This window comes from Canis lupus, chromosome 13 (assembly GCF_011100685.1).
Source record: "Canis lupus familiaris isolate Mischka breed German Shepherd chromosome 13, alternate assembly UU_Cfam_GSD_1.0, whole genome shotgun sequence".
Taxonomy (NCBI): Eukaryota; Metazoa; Chordata; class Mammalia; order Carnivora; family Canidae; genus Canis; species Canis lupus.
The window spans coordinates 11,636,551-11,654,188 of NC_049234.1; the positions used below are offsets into that span (position 1 = coordinate 11,636,551).

General features: G+C 35.2%; 1 long non-coding RNA gene across 1 annotated transcript in view; it reads left to right on the forward strand.

Annotated features, from left to right (window-relative positions):
- The window catches only part of LOC102156032, a 36,004-nt gene extending 19,123 nt beyond the window's left edge, over positions 1-16,881 (forward strand). Inside the window, exon 4 of the long non-coding RNA XR_005368551.1 lies at positions 16,823-16,881. This is a non-coding gene — a long non-coding RNA (uncharacterized LOC102156032). The remainder of the gene's footprint in view (positions 1-16,822) is intronic.
- Positions 16,882-17,638: the final 757 nt, after the last annotated feature.

A 17,638-nucleotide genomic window follows, 5' to 3' on the forward strand; every position in this document is an offset into this window, starting at 1 on the left:
ATCTGTTTTGAACAATTCCTCAAAATAATTCAGATACATGTTAATGAACCACTCATTTTTGAGGTTTTTGTATGTAATATCAGACACTTAGTCATCTAGAATATACCTGAAGAAGTTAATTATACAAAATATAAATGAGTTTAATGTTTCAAAAATACAAGTTAAAAACATAACATGGTGTTTAGACTGAACAATGATAATGCTTACCTTTTATTGATAATCTCCATATGCCATTTAATTAATGAAAGCAGTCTTGTTAGTAGGTATTAATTTCTACATTCTACTTACCAAGGGTTAATCAAAGGCTCTTATAGGATTAAAATTATATAGTTAAAAGTAGGTAGACTAAAATTTTTATTTCATTATCTAGTGATTCCAGACTGTAAAATTAATGAGAGCTATGATGCTTTGATAAGAATGGGACCGGGTAATGATGAAAGGATAAAGATGAAGCCACGTTGTCCCTTCATTTCCCTCTGACCGTTTCCCTTTATCACTTGGGAATAACACTTCCCCCATAGAATGACATTTTTTTCTGTATTTCCAGCATTATGCCTGCCAGTGGATGATTGCATAGTTATTTGAGGATAGATCATTATATTAAACAAATTTAAACTTACAATCAACAAATATATAATGAGAGCTTACTAAGCAGCTTTATGTAGCAACTATTGATACAGACTTGCATAAGATAATGCATATTCCAAGGAGTTAACAGTCTTGATGAGATAAACATGAAAATAATTTTTAAACAGCTTTATCGAGGTATGAGTATCATACAAAAAGTTCTCCATATATAATGTATACAACTTCATGAATTTGGAGATAAGTAAATACTCTTGAAACTATCATTACAATTTATGCCGTAAATATCTACCACCTCCAAAAGCTTCTCCATGTTCTATTTATTATTTTAAAAATAAAAATATTTATTTAAATGGGTAGATATTCAAAGGCAAAGTAATGAGGTGATTATTTTTGTTATTGCTTCTGTAGATATTTATCATATCCTTTGTGTATCCAATTTGACTTTAAATAATTTGTATCCAGAGGCCACTACTGAGCTGATTAGTTATTAATCATTCTGAGTTATATTTGTTGATTTTTTAAAATTGATTTTATTCTATATTCTAAAGTGATTATAGTTATATGTTGTAAAACAATCAAATAAGAAAGTGAGGGTTAACTACTGTCAAAAACCTGCAATATTTCCTGTCCTTTCCATCTTATTGCTGTGCCATTTCTATTCCTTGCTCTCTGTCATTTCTTTTCATACACTTATAATGTCCTTTATATTCAGAAACTTTTTCAAGCTCTATTTTTATTGTTTTCAAATTGATTTATGGCATATTATAAATAATGAACTAGTCAAATTATTTCTAATAAGTAATCATAAGGAAGGTGATATCAAATGTTTTCAAATTAAAAATTGCCATCGAATAAATGTAAAATCCCATTAATATCAAATGAACATTTACACAACAATGGTTTTCCCTTTGGACATACAAGCCAATAGTCATTTGCTAGTTCAAAGATTTTATTTGGCTTAAATTTTTAAATATTGTGTTTAAGTATGGTGGTCTAAAACACAATAGTGAAGACCCATTTCTATATTGAGGGTGTGAAGAGTTCCATATACCTGCTCTCAGGAAGAACAATTACAACTGGTAAAATAATTTTAAAAAACACATATACACACATTTAAAATGTCTGGAGTTTGTCCTAAGGGAACACAACAACAACCAACCAAAAATCACACTTAGGTGAGAAAACCTGTTAAAGCAACAAAACCTAGAGATTCTGTGGCAACTTGAGCCCCTACCTGCTGCCTTCCTGCTCTTCCCCCAGCACAATACAATGGAAGATCCACCCCAGGTAGGTGTGCACAAGAAATTGGGGCTTTCCCTCACCAGCTCTAATTCCTCTCACTCTATATTACAGAAACAACATTTCAGGTGAGAGTTAAAAAAAAATAAACCAAAAAAAAAAATCCAAAGAAGCACATCAAAATGATGCTCACTATTATTACATCAATGAAATGTAAATCAAATCCATAGTGAGATACTACTTTGCAGTCACTAGGATGATAATAATAAGAAAGGGGATAATCAGCTGTTTGAAAATATATGTATAAGTTGGAACCCACTTACACTGCTATGAGGAATGTAAAATGGTGCATTGCTTTGACAGAGTCCAGCAGTTCCTCAAAATTTTGAAGCATTGGCTTAACATATGATCCAGCAGTTCTACTTATTGGCATCTACCCAAGGGAAAAGAAAACATATGTCCACACAAAAACCTGTATATAGATTATCACAGCAGCATTATTTATAATAGACAAAAAGCTGTAGTAACACAAATGCCCATTGATTGATGAATATGTAAAATGTGGTATACAATACAATGTTATTCACCTTAAAAGGAATGAGATACTGATGTATTCTACTACCTAGGTGAACCTTGAAAACATGCTAAGTGAAAAAAACTAGCTACAAAAGACCACATTTTGTATGATTACATTTATATGAAAATACCCAAAATAGACCAATCTATAGAGACCAAAAATAAATTGGCAGTTGCCTGCAGTCAGAGGGGTTGAGGGGGAGTAACACATTTCTGCTAGTGTGCATGGATTTTGTGGGACAGTGAAAGTTCTAAAATTGGCTGTGGTGATAGTTATACATATGTGAATATCATTAAAAAATGAGTTATACATTTGGAATAGGTAAATCTGTGAATTTTATCTCAATAAGCTATTTAATAAGATATTAAAAAACACAACACTCATATTCACAGCATACAAGCCTTCTTAATATTAAATGTTGAGAGCTATTTGTACACATAAGGTCAAGAAAATATAATTTAAAAAGCATTAATGAAAATGAACCACTCATAATGCCATTTGGGGGAGTAATCTTGCGCTGAAGTTAGTTTTCTACTGAGATGGTAGAAAAATAATACTGTCGTTTGTTTAAGTATAAACTAATTGGTTAACCTAGAGAGCCAAAATATATATTTCAAGGGAAAAAAGAAAACATACTTCAGAGCACAAACTATACAACCAGATCCCTTGAGTTAAGTTACTTGACTGAGACAAGGAGGCTATGAGACTGGTTGCAGAATTCTGGCATCCTACAAATCCTTTATAGATTTTTGATACTAACCTTTTACCAGATGTGTCACTTGTAAATATCTTTTCCAATTCTGAAGATTGCCTTTTAGTTCTGTTGATTATTTCCTTCTGTGTGCAAAAGCTTTTTATCTTAATGAAGTCCCAGTAGCTCATTTTTTCTTTTGTTTCCCTTGCCTCTGGTAACAGTCTAGTAAAAGATGCAATGGTCAAGGACAAAGAGGTTGCTGCCTGTATTCTCCTCTAAGACTTTGATGGTTTCCCGTATCACATTTAGGTCTTTCATCCATTTTGATTTTTTTTTTTTTTATTTTTTTTGCATATGGTGTAAGAAAGCGGTCCAGTGTCATGATTCTATATGTTACTCTCCAGTTTTCCCAATACTCTTTGTTGAAGAGATTATCTTTTACACATTGGATATTCTTTCCTGCTTTGTTGAAGATTAGTTGACCATATAGCTATGGGTTTATTTTTGGGTTTTCTTCTTTTTTTTCTTTTTTATACTTGTTGTTCTTTTTTTTCTTTTATTGGAGTTCAAGTTGCCAACATATAGCATAACACCCAGTGCTCATCCCATCAAGTGTCTCCCTAAGTGCCCGTCACCCAGTCACCCCCACCTCCTGCCCACCTCCCTTTCCACCACCCCTTGTTCCTTTGCCAGAGTTAGGAGTCGCTCATGTTCTGTCTCCCTTTCTGATATTTCCCACTCATTTTCTCTCCTTTACTCTTTATTCCCTTTCACTATTTTTTCTATTCCCCAAATGAATGAGACCATATAATGTTTGTCCTTCTCCGATTGACTTACTTCACTCAGCATAATACCCTCCAGTCCCATCCACGTGGAAGCAAATGGTGGGTATTTATCATTTCTAATGGCTTGTTAATATTCCATTGTATACATAGACCACAGCTTCTTTATCCATTCATCTTTCGATGGACACCGAGGCTCCTTCCACAGTTTGGCTATTGTGGACATTGCTGCTATAAACATTGGGGTGTAGGTGTCCCAGTGTTTCACTGCATCTGTATCTTGGGGTAAATCCCCAGTACTGCAATTGCTAGGTGTAGGGCAGATCTCTATTCTTAACTCTTTGAGGAACTTCCACACAGTTTTCCAGAGTGGCTGCACCATTTCACATTCCCACCAACAGTGGAAGAGGATTCCCCTGTCTCCTCATCCTCTTCAAAATTTGTTGTTTCCTGTCTTGTTAATTTTCCCCATTGTCACTGGTGTGAGGTGGTATCTCATTGTGGTTTTGATTTGTATTTCCCTGATGGCCAGTGATGCGGAGCATTTTCTCATGTGCTTATTGGCCATGTCTGTGTCTTCCTCTGTGCAATTTCTGTTCATGCCTTTGGCCCATTTCATTTTTTTTAATAACAAATTTATTTTTTATTGGTGTTCAATTTGCCAACTTACAGAATAACACCCAGTGCTCATTCCATCAAATTCCCCCATCAGTGCCCTTCACCCATTCACTCCCACCCCCACCCTCCTCCCTTTCCATCACCCCTAGTTCCTTTTCCAGAGTTAGGAGTCTTCATGTTCTGTCTCCCTTTCTGATATTTCCCACCCATTTCTCCTCCCTTGCCTTCTATTCCCTTTCACTATTATTTGTATTCCCCAAATGAATGAGACCATATAATGTTTGCCCTTCTCCGATTGACTTATTTCACTCAGCATAATACCCTCCAGTTCCATCCATGTTTAAGCAAATGGTGGGCATTTGTCATCTCTAATGGCTGAGTAATATTCCACTGTATACATAAACCACATCTTCTTTATCCATTCATCTTTCGATGGTCACCGAGGCTCCTTCCACAGTTTGGCTATTGTGGACATTGCTGCTAGAAACATCAGGGTGCAGGTGTCCCGGCGTTTCATTGCATCTGCATCTTTGGGGTAAATCCCCAGCAGTGCAATTGCTGGGTCGTAGGGCAAGTCTATTTTTAACTCTTTGAGGAACCTCCACACAGTTTTCCAGAGTGGCTGCACCAGTTCACATTCCCACCAACAGTGCAGGAGGGTTCCCTTTTCTCCGCATCCTCTCCAACATTTGTTGTTTCCTGCCTTGTTAATTTGCCCCATTCTCACTGGTGTGAGGTGGTATCTCATCGTGGTTTTGATTTGTATTTCCCTGATGGCAAGTGATGCAGAGCATTTTCTCATGTGGTTGTTGGCCATGTCTATGTCTTCCTCTGTGAGATTTCTCTTCATGTTTTTTGCCCATTTCATGATTGGATTGTTTGTTTCTTTGGTGTTGAGTTTAATAAGTTCTTTATAGATCTTGGAAACTAGCCCTTTATCTGATACGTCATTTGCAAATGTCTTCTCCCATTCTGTAGGTTGTCTTTTAGTTTTGTTGACTGTATCCTTTGCTGTGCAAAAGCTTCTTATCTTGATGAAGTCCCAATAGTTCATTTTTGCTTTTGTTTCTCTTGCTTTCCTGGATGTATCTTGCAAGAAGTTACTGTGGCCGAGTTCAAAAAGGGTGTTGCCTGTGTTCTCCTCTGGGATTTTGATGGAATCTTGTCTCACATTTAGATCTTTCATCCATTTTGAGTTAATCTTTGTGTATGGTGCAAGAGAGTGGTCTCGTTTCATTCTTCTGCATGTGGATGTCCAATTTTCCCAGCACCATTTATTGAAGAGACTGTCTTTCTTCCAATGGATAGTCTTTCCTCCTTTATCGAATATTAGTTGACCATAAAGTTCAGGGTCCACTTCTGGGTTCTCTATTCTGTTCCATTGATCTATATGTCTGTTTTTGTGCCAGTACCACACTGTCTTGATGACCACAGCTTTGTAGTACAACCTGAAATCTGGCATTGTGATGCCCCCAGCTATGGTTTTCTTTTTTAATATTCCCCTGGCTATTCGGGATCTTTTCTGATTCCACACAAATCTTATGATTAGTTTCAACTCTCTGAAGAAAGTCCATGGTATTTTGATAGGGATTGCATTAAATGTGTAAATTGCCCTTGGTAACATTGACATTTTCACAATATTAATTCGGCCAATCCATGAGCATGGAATATTTTTCCATCTTTTTGTGTCTTCCTCAATTTCTTTCAGATGTGTTCTGTAGTTTTTAGGTTATATCCTTTACCTCTTTGGTTAGGTTTATTCCTAGGTATCTTATGCTTTTGGGTGCAATTGTCAATGGGATTGACTCCTTAATTTCTCTTTCTTCAGTCTCATTGTTAGTGTATAGAAATGCCACTGATTTCTGGGCATTGATTTTGTATCCTGCCACACTGCCGAATTGCTATATGAGTTCTAGCAATCTTGGGGTGGAGGCTTTTGGGTTTTCTATGTAGAGTATCATGTCATCGGCGTAGAGGGAGAGTTTGACTTCTTCTTTGCCAATTTGAATGCCTTTAATGTCTTTTTGTTGTCTGATTGCTGAGGCTAGGACTTCCAGTACTATGTTGAATAGTAGTGGTGAGAGTGGACATCCCTGTCTTGTTTCTGATCTTAGGGGAAAGGCTCCCAGTGTTTCCCCATTGAGAATGATATTTGCTGTGGGTTTTTCATAGATGTCTTTTAAGATGTTGAGGAATGTTCCCACTATCCCTACACTCTGAAGAGTTTTGATCAGAAATGGATGCTGTATTTTGTCAAATGCTTTCTCTGCATCTAATGAGAGGATCATATGGTTCTTGTTTTTTCTCTTGCTGACAAGATCAATCACGTTGCTTTACGAGTGTTGAACCAGCCTTGTGTCCCGGGGATAAATCCCACTTGCTCATGGTGAATAATCTTCTTAATGTATTGTTGGATTCTATTGGCTAGTATCTTGTTGAGAATTGTTGAAAATTTTTGCATCCCTGTTCATCAGGGATATCGGTCTGTAATTCTCCTTTTTGGTGGGGTCTTTGTCTGGTTTTGGAATTAAGGTGATGCTGGCCTCATAGAACGAATTTGGAAGTACTCCATCTCTTTCTATCTTTCCAGACAGCTTTAGTAGAATAGGTATGGTTTCTTCTTTAAACGTTTGATAGAATTCCCCAGGGAAGCCATCTGGTCCTGGACTTTTGTGTCTTGGAAGGTCTTTGATGACTGCTTCAATTTCCTCCCTGGTTATTGGCCTGTTCAGGTTTTCTATTTCTTCCTGTCCCAGGTTTGGTAGTTTGTGGCTTTCCAGGAATGTGTTCATTTCTTCTAGATTGCCTAATTTACTGGCATATAGCTGTTCATAATATGTTTTTATTTTATTATTTTTTATTTTTTATTTTTTTTTATTTTATTTTTTTTTTCATAATATGTTTTTAAAATCATTTGTATTTCCTTGGTGTTGGTAGTGATCTCTCCTTTCTCATTCATGATTTTTTTAATTTGAGTCTTCTCTCTTCATTTTAATAAGGCTGGCTAATGGTTTATCCATCTTATTAATTCTTTCAAAGAAGCAACTCCTGGTTTTGTTGATCTGTTCCACAGTTCTTCTGGTCTCTATTTCATTGAGTTCTGCTCGAATCTTTATTAACTCTCTTCTTCTGCTGGGTGTAGTATATATTTGCTGCTTTTTCTCTAGCTCCTTTAGGTGTGAGGTTAGCTTTTGTATTTGAGTTCTTCCAGTTTTGGGATGGATGCAGGATTGCGATGTATTTCCCCCTCAGGACTGCTTTTGCTGTATCCCAAAGATTTTGAACGGTTGTATCTTCATTCTCATTTGTTTCCATGAATCTTTTTAATTCTTCCTTAATTTCCTGGTTGACTCTCATCTTTTAGCAAGATGGTCCTTAACCTCCACAGTGTTTGAAGTCCTTCAAAACTTCTTGTTGTGATTTAGTTCTAATTTCAAGGCATTATGGCCTGAGAATATGCAGGGGACGATCCCAATCTTTTGGTATCAGTTCAGACAGGTACCCTGGGCGGGGGATGCCAATCTGCACAGCTGGGGGCCGTCAGGCCGCTGGAGTGTCCTCGGTGCCCTGTGTCCATCCGGCCTCCACCTGTCCCAGGGGGAGGGCAGGATCCTGGGCTGTGTCCCCTGGCGCCCTCGGCTCTGGGGCTTGCGCCACTGGAATCGTGCTCTGGAGGCTGCACAGCCCCCTCCACGTGGAGCCTCCCCCAGCCGCCCCCGGAGCTGCTCCCGGGCATTGGGGAGCATGTTGCAGCCCTTTAGGGAGCTCGGCTGTGGGGTGTGGTGCGCTATCCCTGGGGCGCAGGTGTCTGTTAGTGTCCCCGGGAGCCCAAGGGCATCCCCGCCCTCCTGGGTCCTGCTCCAACTCCCTGCGAGCCCCTTTCGCCGGGAAGATTGGTGAAGCTCCTGCTTCTACAGGACCGGGCTCTCCTGTCCTGGGGGCACTCCCTGGGCCTTAGCCCGGCTCCTCGCGGGGCCCCTCCCCCTTGGAGGCCTTTGTTTCTTTCTCTTTCCCCGTCTTCCTACCTTGATAGATGCGCGAACTCTTCTCACTGTAGCATTCCAGCTGTTCTCTCTTCAAATCTCAGACTGAATTCGTAGGTTTTCAGGATGATTTGAAAGTTATCTAGGTAATTTCGTGGGGACGGGTGACTTGGGGACCCTACTCTTCTTGCCATCTTGCCCCCTATCCATTTTTGGGTTTTCTATTCTGTTTCATTGACCCACATGTCTGTTTTTTGTGCCAGTACCATAGTGTCTTTATGACTGCAGCTTTGTAATATAATTTGAAGTCTTGAATTGTGACTTCTGCTTTTCTTTTCTTTTCTTTTTTTTTTTTTTTCCAAGGTTGATTTGGCTATTTGGGATGTTTTATGGTTCCATGCAGATTTTAGGATTGTTTTTCTAGCTCTGTGAAAAATGCTGGTGGTATTTTGGTAGAGATTGCATTAAATGTATAGATTGCTTCGGGTAGTAAAGACATTTTAACAGTATTTTTTCTTCCAATGTTATGAGCATGGAACATCTTTCTATTTCTTTGTGTTATCTTCAAATTCTTTCATAAGTGTCCTATCATCCTCAGAGTACAGATCTTCTACCTCTTTGGTTTATTCCTTAGGTATCTTATGGTTTTTGGTGCAATCTTAAATGGGACCAATTCCTTGATTTCTCTTTCTGCTGCTTCATTATTGGTGTATAGAAATGCCACAGATTTCTGTATATTGACTTTGTATCCTGAAAAATTAAGATTTGCAAAAGATATTAATTTATTTAAAACTCTGAGAAACATGGGGAATCCCTGGATGGCTCAGCGGTTTAGTGCCTGCATTGGGCCCAGGGTGTGATCCTGGAGACCCAGGATCGAGTCCCACATCAGGCTCCCTGCATGGAGCCTGTTTCTCCGTCTGTTTGTGTCTCTGCCTCTCTCTCTCTCTCTCTCTCATGAATAAATAAATAAAATCTTAAAAAAAAACCTCTGAGAAACAATCTCACATTTAGATTGTTATAATAACTGCTGCTTCGTTCAATAACTGCTTAGCTTCTTTCATGCATTATTTTTCAGAGATATTAGATGATTAAAAACATTTTTTTCATGGCACACTGATTATACACTTTGTATTCCAAACAACATTTAAGAAAATATTGTTCTGTGTCATGGCTTGACAAATTTTTTCAGCAAGGGGCCATGTAGTAAATGTTTTTGGCTTTCCAAGTTTAAAAATCTCTATTATCTTCATCACCTCTACTCCCCTCTACCACTATAGTGTGAAAGCAGCCATAGACAAAAAAAACAAACAAACAAACAAACAAAAAAACCCAGATAGCTATAAATAAAACTTTGTTTACAAGAACCCAGGAAAGCTGGATTTGCCTATTTATTGTCTGATTCCTATAGGGAATGGATGTGCTTTTTTGTTGAAAATATAGAACAAGTAGGCCAAGATAGTTTTAATTTCAATTGATAGCTGCTCAGTCTAATAGCAGTTACTTTTCACAAGCCATTAGTTAAACTGAATCTACTCTAATAATCAACTTTAATCTCTACTTTTTTCCTATAAAATATGAGAACTATATCTAAGAAGCTATTACTAAGTATATGTAAAATAAAGTTTATACATTACCTATTATATACAGTGCTTAGCCATATTTATAGTTATTGCATTTTTAGTGTTTTACAAATACATGTAACACTTTCACCGAATTAGGTAAATTATTGGGTAAAATAATTTAAAATTATATGTTAAGAATTCTTTACCTATTTTATGTTCAGTTCCTTAAAAAGATTTTAAAAATTATTTTTAAAAAAGAATATCCACTTAATGTTTATCTGTTTGGAGATATTTTTTTCCTATTCTTTATGAAGAAACTTTTTCAATAAAGTCCCTCGGGTCTTAATATCCAGTGTTTTTTTTTTTTTATTTCTATACAATCATTTTATTTATGTTTAATAAAAAATGTGACTTTCGAAACTACTCAAATTCCCATTTTCATATTTGTTGCCAGAATGTAGCATTGAGCATGTGCCCTATATAAAGCAATTAATATGATTTTCAAGTAGACATATAAACTCTCTGTCTTTCTCTCTCTCTCTCTCTCTCTATATATATATATATATGTATATATATATATATATATATTACTCCTTACCAAATTTTTCTTTGTTTTTTCGGCATGGCATCCAGTTTGGCAATTTTAATTTCATTAATTTAAATATATCCATCATTTTAAATGAATTTTGGAATAAGTGTGATTTTGCATTAAACACACATATGTATAAACACACAAACTAACTGATACCATACACTTAATGGTTTAAGACATTCTTCAGTTTTGATGGTGCTCTTGTGTTATTTTATAGAAAAATGTAAAGAGTAAAGTCCAGGTTTCAATTGAAATAGGCTAAAAATCACTTTAGGGTTAATGAATCTTGTATGAAAAGAATAGCCCATGAGATTTTGAGTTTCAGTCAAACCTGTGACCATGTCCTGGAGACAATATGACTTTTACAGAAAATGGTGGATGTCGTTTATTATTTTTAAAAAAATATTTTATTTATTTATTCATGAGAGACACACAGAGAGACAGAGACAGGCAGAAAGAGAAGCAGGCTCCATGTAGGGAGTCTGATGTGGGACTTCATCCTGGGACTCCAGGATCACGCCCTGGGCTGAAGGCAGCTACTCAACCACTGAGCCACCCAGGCATCCCAGTGGATGTTGTTCAAATACTGGCTCTGACATTTGAAACCTTAGGTTCTCTTTTCATCTACAAAATTGAGGCAGTAATGTCCTAATTGCAAGATTGTATTTAGAATTGGATGAGATAAAGCATTCTTAAGGAGCCTCAGGAATAAGTTTTCAAACTTGGCATCACATTGAATTAACCTGGGGAAACTGTAAAACTCTAATGCCTAGTGAAAACTAGATTAATTAAATCACAATAACGAATGGACCCAGGCATCAGCAGTTTTACCATCCTTCTAGGTGATTCTAATGTCTAGACAACTTCAAGAATTATAGGCGTACAAGAAGGATTCTCAAACTTCCATTGGAAATTGATCAACTGAGGTTCGAGTTAAAATATGGACTCAGTATTTCAGGGGAGGTTTCCAGATTCTGCCTGCACTTAAAAAAAAAAAAAAAAAAAAAGTTAACTAAACAGAGAGAGAGGAGGGAAAGACCAGAGGGGGAGAAAGAATGCCAAGCAGGCTCCATGCTCAGCAGAGCCCAACATGTGGTTCAATCTCAAGACTCTGAGATCATGATGTGAGCTGAAATCCAGAGTCAGATGCTTAACTACATTCGAATAGCAATGGCTCAACAGATACTAAGTTTTCTCCCACTATTTACAGAAAATATTTGAAAAATAAGCAGAAAATTGAGAACAGGTTTATTTAATTATTTTTTAATCCATGGAAATTATGCAATTCTTATAGTCAGGAATTAATTTGCAGCTAAATGCATAACCTTTATTATTATCGTTGTTATTGTTGTTATGAATTAAATCATTTGAGTATTTTATTTTTGAAAAACTAATAATCCTTTCTGTGGTAACTCTGAAAAGTAAAAAAAAAAAAGCATATATTTGCTTTATTTTTTTTATTTTTCTACCATTAAAACTGGGAGAGTAAATAAAATTGCATTTTTACTTATGAATGGAAAGAACATAAAATTAATCTAAATGCCAACATTTGAACTCTTAGAATTAAAAATGGCCTATTTTTCCATGCTACATCATCAAATAGTATTCTATGCTACACACACATACACATACACTCGCGTGAGCACACACACACACACACATTATAATATGCTTAAAACAGAATTATATTAGCATGAGTATTAGGGTTTTTCCAGATGGGTGCTTCTGAAGAATTGTAGCCATTACATTTTAGAACCCTTTTGTCTTCTTTCCAAATAAGTTAGTGATATTAATGAGATTTTCTATTTTTGCCTGAAGAGTTTCTTAAAACTGTTTTTGGGCTTCAGAGAGTATTTCAAGTTGTACCTATATTTTATTTCTTATACTATTTTTCTTTCAAAAGTATATGTTTTTCAGTAATTGAAAATTTCTTATTGGAGAAAATATAAGGAAAAAAGTAAAACCCATTCCTAAAAAAATAGATTTGTATAACTTTCTCTTTATAAAAACATTTTATTCATTTTCTTTAAATATTTTATTCATTTGAGAGAGAGAGAAAGAAAGAATTTAGAGGGAGAGGGATAAGCAGACTCTCCATTGAGTAAAGAACCCACTCTAGGGCTTGATCCCAGGACCCTGAGACCATGACCTGGGCCAAAGGCAGACACTTAATCCACTGAGCCACCCAAGCACCCTTTGAATATATTTTAAAATAATTACTTAAAAGAGATTATATTTGTTCACTATTATTTAATTATTTATTGTAGAGGAACAAGGGCATATAGATTATTAGTACCATATAGTATAATTATAAAATATGGTTTTTGTGGAGGGGGTTGTAGAGGAGGGCTTATAGACAGAGGGAGCAGAACACAAAAGAATCCCAGGATCCTATCATCTCATAGTGAGCTGTGTCCAATGGGCAGTGCTGTACTGCGTTCATAGCAGTTGCTCCTTAAATAAAGGGTGTCCCTACCTTCTCAAGATATATGCAGTGAGTAAGGGAGTTCCCAAGGAAATCATAAAAATGGTATTTGCTCCAGGTTGAGGAAAAGGCTGAGATAAAAAGAGGGAACCTCCCAAGTTCAACAACTCATAGGAACTTCCTTTGGGTTGACTCATCCTGGGAGAGTCAATTCTCTATTGAGTATATCTATATCCTCATTCTCCTCATGAGTCATTAGCTGATTTTGTTAGAGTCATCTAGAAGAAAGTTTTATATGTAATAATTCCAAATAGTTCCAAAACATATTAAAGTACAAACCAAGCACACAATTACTTAAAAATTATATATATATATATATATATACCATTTCTTGTCATTTACCTGGAAATCTTTATAGTAAACATTACAGTATACATTTAAGTGCAATCTTCCCCAAAATTTCTCAGGTTTAAAGAAACTTATTGAAATTCTGTTTGTTACATATGAAAGTTTTAGGACCATTTGCCAGTAATAACCCATGCTCATGTATAATTCCAGGTTGCAATAAAATGTAAAATAAAAAATAACAATAACCTAGGTTCTAGGCAAGATCATCCCAGAAATAATTGAAAACATCCAATTATTAAATTTTATTACTGATTCATTGTTAATAAATACATAAATATATATTATCAATAAACAAGAAGGCATTTCAAAAATTAAAATTACATAAAATTATAAGCATAAAAATAATTCACATAGATATCACAATGAGTAAAAACAAATATAAATGATTTAATAGTAATATAAAGGAACTAAGAAGTAATAGAAGCAACAATATAAATATGAAGACTACCTCACTACAGATGCTCTTCTTAATTTGCTATTTGTGTGATTTTGTTAAATCACTTGATGGCCTTTGGACTCATTTCTTCATTTCTAAAACAGGAATAAAACTTTGTACACACACACACACACACACACTCACACATATAAACACATTTGCCCATGAAAAGGCTAAATTACTATTTTATGGCTGGGCCAAAATGCATAGACATTGCTGAAATCTTTTTATTTCAAAATGAAGCTTGGGAAGAAATCATGAGCATACACACACACACACATGCACACAACACATACCTAAATATAGAACATGCTTAAACACTTACACAGATTATCTATTTGTGCACATAGTGGGAGTACATATTCTTATCTTTTTGAATATATATTTAGGGTATGATCAGAAGAAGACATATCTATGTGCATTGTATCTCCCAATTTTAGGTTAGGTCAATAATTACATTTGTATTCTAATTGTGGAAGACAGAAGTCATTGTTCATGAAAAGAAATACACCAATTAAATGCAAGGCAATGTTCGGGAATCTCTGGGTAAATCAAAGCTAAATGTCTTAAGCTCATGCATTTTTGTCTGTAGTAAGAAATGTCCCAAAATGAATGTGAAAACATATTATGTGCCCAAACAAGAGACATAGGAAAAAAATGAAAATATCCCACTGAATGATTCAATACGATTTCTTAAGATTTGGTGTTTGGAATGACCCATGATTGATGGTTAGAGTATTATAGGTACCATTTATGGGAAAAGAACTGTTTTTATAAGGCTTTACTATGCACATTTTGTATTAATCTGTAGGATTCTGCTTGAAGTCAATGCATCTTCTATAAAAAGATAACCAACAAAAGCAACTGCCTTAACTCTTTTCACAATCTGTTCATTTTCTATGAAATATTATCTTCTATCTAGTTGTCTTTTTGTTTCTGAATTCATAAAGTTTCTCCCATTTTTGTGATTCTGATAATAATATTATTAAAATTTGAAGAATTCACTGCCTGGGATATGTTGATTTTTTGTTGTTGTTTTTAGCAACTTAGCATCAGAATAATTTTAAAACAAAATTGCCTATGTGGACTGTGTTCAATCTATATATTCATTTGTTTAAATACTAGTTTATAATGAATTAAAAGATATTCTAACAATGAAAATATTCAGATAAAATATAGTATGATAAATGATACTCTTTTTACCACCACATAGCATATTATAGAACAAGTTTAGTAATTGTGTTTGTAAGTATTGGAAAAGACATCTTAATCAAATAAAATCACATATAAAACATGTTTCTAATCACAGCTCAAGGCAATAACAATATTAACTAGCTGCTTCCAAGATTTAAGGAGTGTTACGCCTAATTGATTTTACATTAGCAGTGGCCTGAATCACTTTTTAAGACAAAGTTATTCCTAATTATTGGAACTGTGACTTGATTTTGAATTAAAATTTAAAAGACCAAATCACGATACATTAACAACAGCATGCCTTCTTTCAAAGATCTAAAGAAATAGCTATAGCAATGTCCATAATTCTTTTTAGTATTAGCATACCTCAAAAAGTCAATACTGTTGTTGAAGGGAAAAAGGCATTTACTTCTAAATAGCTCCAGTATTTTAAACATTTAATTACTCTATTCCTAAAACTACTATTACTACATAATTGTGAGCTGGACTAATGTCGTGTTGATATGCATCACGTATATGAGGCTTCACTAAGTGACTTATTCTTCCAGCTGCTGTCATGCTTCTGGCTACTTTGCTGCTAGCCTTATTCTAAGAAGTTGTCAGGGGATGCAGAGTTTTCACTCAAGGAATACCAATGTAGGACACAAAGCCCAGTCCCTCTTTCTGCAATGAAGCATGACTATGAAAACCTACTTATAATGGTTATACTTTGTCTTGCTAGGAATATGGAGCAAAGTAGAACTCTCAGTAGCTAATGGTAGAAGTAAAATTAGTGCAAACAGGAAATTTAACAGAGTTGGATATCCCCATACAATATAACTCAGCGATTCTTCCCTTAGGCTATAACAAATAGGAAACCTGTATCCTTACTCCAAATCCATGTACAAAAACATTCATACAGGAAGTATTCAGGACACTGAAATGACGCGTGTCTATTAATAGAATATTAATAACCTACATGAAAGTGAGCAAGTTATTTATGAACTACATAAAAGGATAAATTTCACAAACATAATACATATAAATATGTGATTCCATAAATATAAAAACAAAGTTGGATAAAATTAATTTATTGGGGTAAAAATCAGGCGCATACTTCACTTTGGGTCAAGGGACTTTTGATTCATAAGTGGCAAATCAGGGGCTTCTAGGTTTACACTAATTTTTTAAATTGGTGGGTAGTTGTAGATTTGTTCATTTTGTGATAATTTATTGAAATGAATACTCAGGATCTGGATATTTATATTGATGTGTTTTACTGCATTTGAAGAATTGACTAAAAATATTTTTGAAAAGCTTTAAATGGGGCAGCCCTGATGGCTCAGCGGGTTTAGCGCCGCCTGCAGCCCAGGGCGTGATCTGGAGACCCTGGTTAGAGTCCCACATCAGGCTCTCTGCATGGAGCCTGCTTCTCCCTCTGCCAGTGTCTCTGCCTCTCTCTCATTCTCTCTGCATCTCTATGAATAAATAAAATCTTTTAAAAAAAACTGTATAATCACTGCTCTTTGATTTATATCTCAAAAACTAATTTCTGCACACCTTTACTCCTACCCTTGGAATCTCTAAATTATTTCTAAAATGTACTTCTGATCTTTCATCTCTGAATACAGATTGGTTTAACCTGCAATGTCTTTTAGTTGTTACAGTACACTATTGGACTTATTTTTCAGAAGATGTATGAAGTATTTTTTTCTTAAAGATTTTATTCACTTATTTGACAGAGAGAGAGAGAGAGAGAGAGAGAGCAGAAGGGGAAGCAGCAGGAGAGGGAGAAACAGGTTTTCTGCTGAACAGGGATCTCAATGTGGGCTCAATCCCAGGACCTTGGGATCACGACCTGAGCTGAAGGTAGGCACTTAACCAACTGAGCCACTCAGTTGCCCCAGATATATGAAGTATTTATATTACTGCTTGTATTTTGTATTTTCCATACCCAGTCAGGACAGTTATACTGCTCTCTTATGTTTCTTTTTTTTTTTTTTATAGCTACTGTATTTGCCGAGTTCATTAAATTAATATTGGGATGTTTACCTCGTTGCTAGTACTGTTTCTTTTATGAATTTCTCACTGCCATTTCAGACATTAATTAGCTGTAAGATATGCTTGTTTATAATTAGAGTAATGACTCTTATTTTATTTTTTTATGTAATGTCTCAGATTCTTTTTACAAGTTTACTTAATCCATAAAAGCAGTAAACTTCATATATTTTCATTAATTTAATTAGAAGATTGAAATTGTTAACTTTTTAAAAATAATGACAAGGGTGATAATTTCATATGAGGCTTTTAAAAACAAATGGGATACATTTTAACTATCACCATTAGTAGTTGTTTCTATAAACATTCTTCATCTATTCAAGTCACCTAGTAAAATTCAGTTAATAAGACGGTGTTTCCTACATGGATATTCTCTTAAGAATATTCTGAAATTGTTCTTTTGATGTTTTGATTTGATGATATTTAGAGTTTTAATTTTGTTTATCTTTATATGGCAGTTTTTAATGAAATTAACTATAGTTATGTATTTGGGAACACTT